The sequence below is a fragment of the Pholcus phalangioides genome, unplaced genomic scaffold, assembly GCF_987345545.1.
Source record: "Pholcus phalangioides strain wild (caught in Gottingen) unplaced genomic scaffold, Ppha-v1.0 ptg000014l_1, whole genome shotgun sequence".
NCBI lineage: Eukaryota > Metazoa > Arthropoda > Arachnida > Araneae > Pholcidae > Pholcus > Pholcus phalangioides.
The window spans coordinates 24,578,742-24,582,425 of record NW_028301607.1 but is presented as its reverse complement, the minus strand read 5'-3'; positions in this window follow the sequence as shown (position 1 = coordinate 24,582,425).

Here is a 3,684-nt window from a genome sequence, read left to right as displayed (position 1 = left end):
TGCTCACGTCTAAGACAGAAATAAAAAGCAATATAGAGACGATATAATGTTTATTGAATCTAAAATTATGTAGCGGCCTTAATCGATTGGGAGAAATGTTTTGCGGACCGGTAGGAAATTCCTACGGTCGGCGGACTACCAGTTGAGAAAGCCCGAATGGTGCAGTGGTAAGATGCTCTCTCGTCTAATCACCATGATGACTACCGTCAGTTTCGGGAGAAAACATAAGATGGAAAGTTTTTCTTTTCCCTACCAAAACTGAAACGACCACCGATAGATGGCACCTTCATTTCCAATCCAAAACCAATCTGTAGTGAATTGCTGTATGTCGATATGACCGGAGTTGGTGTGTGGTAAAGTAGTAAAACAGCAGTTGTGAGAAACACTTCTCTAAAGTTTAGAGAACCCTTAAATACTACGTATATATCCACGTTCTGTATACTGTGTATATACGTTATATACGTTACGGTAAATGTGATAAATCTGGCCGCTGTGGTGGTCGAGTGGTTATAGTGCCGGACTCGTGATGCGAGGATCCGGGTTCGAACCCCACAGTGGTGGTCGGCTGAAGTTGGTTTTCTGTGGTTCCCAACTTCAAGGCGCAAATGCGAGCCGATCTCCCCGTTAAAAAGTCTCGCCACAGAGAGCAACAGTCCTACAACGGTAAATCATTCAACCATAACACTTCACTCATAGTTAGTAAAACTGGGGGCAGATGACAGCGCTACACATAACAAGCATTACACAGAAACAAACTTTACGTTAGGTTGCACTACACGTACACGCACATTCCCGCATGTACCGATTCGTTGGGGGGGTTCCGCGGGGGGGTGCATGTGTGGTGTAGCAGTAGTAGGTAGGGGCTCGGGGATCCATGATGTTCTTAAGTCAGCCACCTCGTTGGGCAATTTGCCTGTTGTGGCGTTGTATTTGTATTTGTTATTGTGCATAATCGCCAAGCATTTTGGTAAGTATGACAAATTTCCCTAAATTTATCACTTTTACCGGTGATTATGCATAATATCCATCCAAGCTTCGCGTCATCGGTAAACATGATAAGTCGTGCTATATGATATACTATACATCAGAGCCGGACAAATCCCAGGCGCCAGGTTGCCCTGGCGACTAAAAAATTGGTATTGGTGCCTAAAATTTTCTTTGTGTAGTTACTAAATTGCAGGCTGAGAGCGACACAAAATACATAGCAAAATGCATATCTGTCAATATGAAAGAGGGTCACTATGCCCTGAAAAGATCAAGAGAAGCGCTATTTTTTACTTTTTTCTTCGGGTAAAATTTTTTTGGAGCCTAAACAATTGTTCTGGAGTCCAGTTTTTTGTGTGATTTGTCCAGCTCTGCTATACTATGCATGATAATTCATACATGTATTGCATCATTATAATCGGGGTACAATCGTAGAATTGTTGTTATCATTATATCGGCGTCCGAGTTTTTTTCATGTTTATCAAATTCACCAATTACATCAGGGTATTACGCATAATCACAGATAAAGGTGATAGATTTCAAGTATATATCATGTTTACCAACGACGCTTGGGTATTACTCATAATTTCCGGTATAAAAGTGATAATTTTATTTAGTATTCATCAAAAGCACTAAGAAGAATGGTAAGTATGCATAATAACCAATTTATCGTAGCATATATAGTGTATATAGGAGAGTTTCCACCTCTCACTTGAGAATAGACATTTTATATTACACAGTCTATGGAACATGATAAAAATTGAATGTGATTTGTCATTGACTTTTATTGAATTACAGAGCCCCCCCCCCTCTCCCCCTTCTTTTCAAAGATCAAGGAAAGTCTCTTTATTGATTATTATTCGTACATGAAATAATTTCCAAGGGTCATATTGATAAACATTGAAACCACAAGATACGCTCTAATATTTACTTTAGTATAACACTAGTCTTCTCAGAATATGGGGCATACATTTCGAGTAGGATATTGTCTATTTTGTTTTTGAATTTACGCTATCGTTTATCGAAAACATGCGTAGAATTAAACAGATACTTTTTTTGCGTAACTCCATTCGGACCAATTTTCTTCGCTTTAAGCCATAATAGTGAATATACATACATATAAGACAGATGAGGCATCTTTAGTTGTCTTCTTCTATATGAATTTGGCTTTTTAGTGTATTAGACCAGAACTAATCCTCCGTCATCATTTGTGGATACTAACCTTCTTCGATAATATTTGTACGAACGAGATGCTTTATTCTTTCGAATTATTTGCGGAAATTGATTCCACTCGCTCTTCTGGGTTTAACCCCCCCCCCCCACTTATCTGGAAGTTGAAGCCCCGCATTTTACCTGGCTACTCTGAAAAAATCACCAGATCTCATCACCATTGGGTCCCTCTTATGCGCCTGAGGCCCCGTCTGTTCTTGGGTAAGCCCCTAAATTATGACGGCCTCGTTCTATACTCAAACTATGACGTAAGGTTAACCGAGGTAAGTGGAACCGCTAATTTCATTAGAGCAAGTTCAATCTAGCACAACATTGGAAAAATCAACGGAACTTGAAAAATATAGAAGCAAGTTTGTGTTGAATAAAAAAAAAATGTTAACCCTTATTTCATTCAGTGTTCCTAATTAACATGATTAATTTTTTTGTTTCAGTTGGTCACGTGTTCCATTGCCTTGATGAATGGGGGCAAGTGGAACCTATGGTAGATCGTGCTTTAAAATCATTCGTAAATGATGATCACGTATTGAAGGGTGAAAGTGGTAAATACTGTTAAGTTCCAAAATGGAGAATATCGAGAAATCGCAGAAAACTGTTTTTGCAGCCCGTAGGGGCGTCCACATTTGCTACCTCTTTACATACTCTTTTGAACACCTTATTATGAACACGTGATTCTCGTTAAAATGTGATAGTTTCATGTGATGCAAATTGTTATAAATATTAATATGTGCTGTTTGCATTGCATTTTATGTGTAATGCAGAGTTTTTTGTTTTTCAGTGCCATCTGTGAGTGAAATTTTGAACATTTCTTCAAAATTAAAAAAAAAAAAAAAACTCTAGGCCATGATAAGTATTTCAGTGTCAACCGCATGTTTTTTTGTCAACAGATTGATTTTTCATTAATTTTTAAAATGTGTCCAGGACTTCTGTATACCCTGTATAATCTGTGTCCACCCTGTATAAGCACAAGAGGAAAAATGCATTTGTATCCCAAAAAAAACTCCAAAAATTTTTATTTTCAAAATATAAAGCTAATTCACCCTTACAATGTTTCTAACGTAATATCACGTCGGAAGTTCTATGGAAGAAATACGAACACCATTCTTTCGCTTTCCAAATGTATGCCCCGATTCGAGATAAGTTTCGTAACCTTAAGAATTTGTGTTGCGTGATTCGATATAAATACGTTTTTCTCAATGGAAATTTTTCTCCCCCCCCCCCTTTTTGCTATGCTTGTCTTTGCTTGAGGGGGTTGTATATTAGAATAATTTCGTTGAGAGAATTTGAAACTGACTAGTGCATTATCAAACCATAAATAGTGTCTAGTACAGTATGCAAAAGTATGGTGACGTTATTAAAAATGTTGGGAGGGGGCTCTCAAACTCAATATTTCTATATATATACTATAAAGAGGAGTGGTCTCGGGCTTATGAACCGGATACAAGCATAACATCTATGAGCCACTGTGGTGGT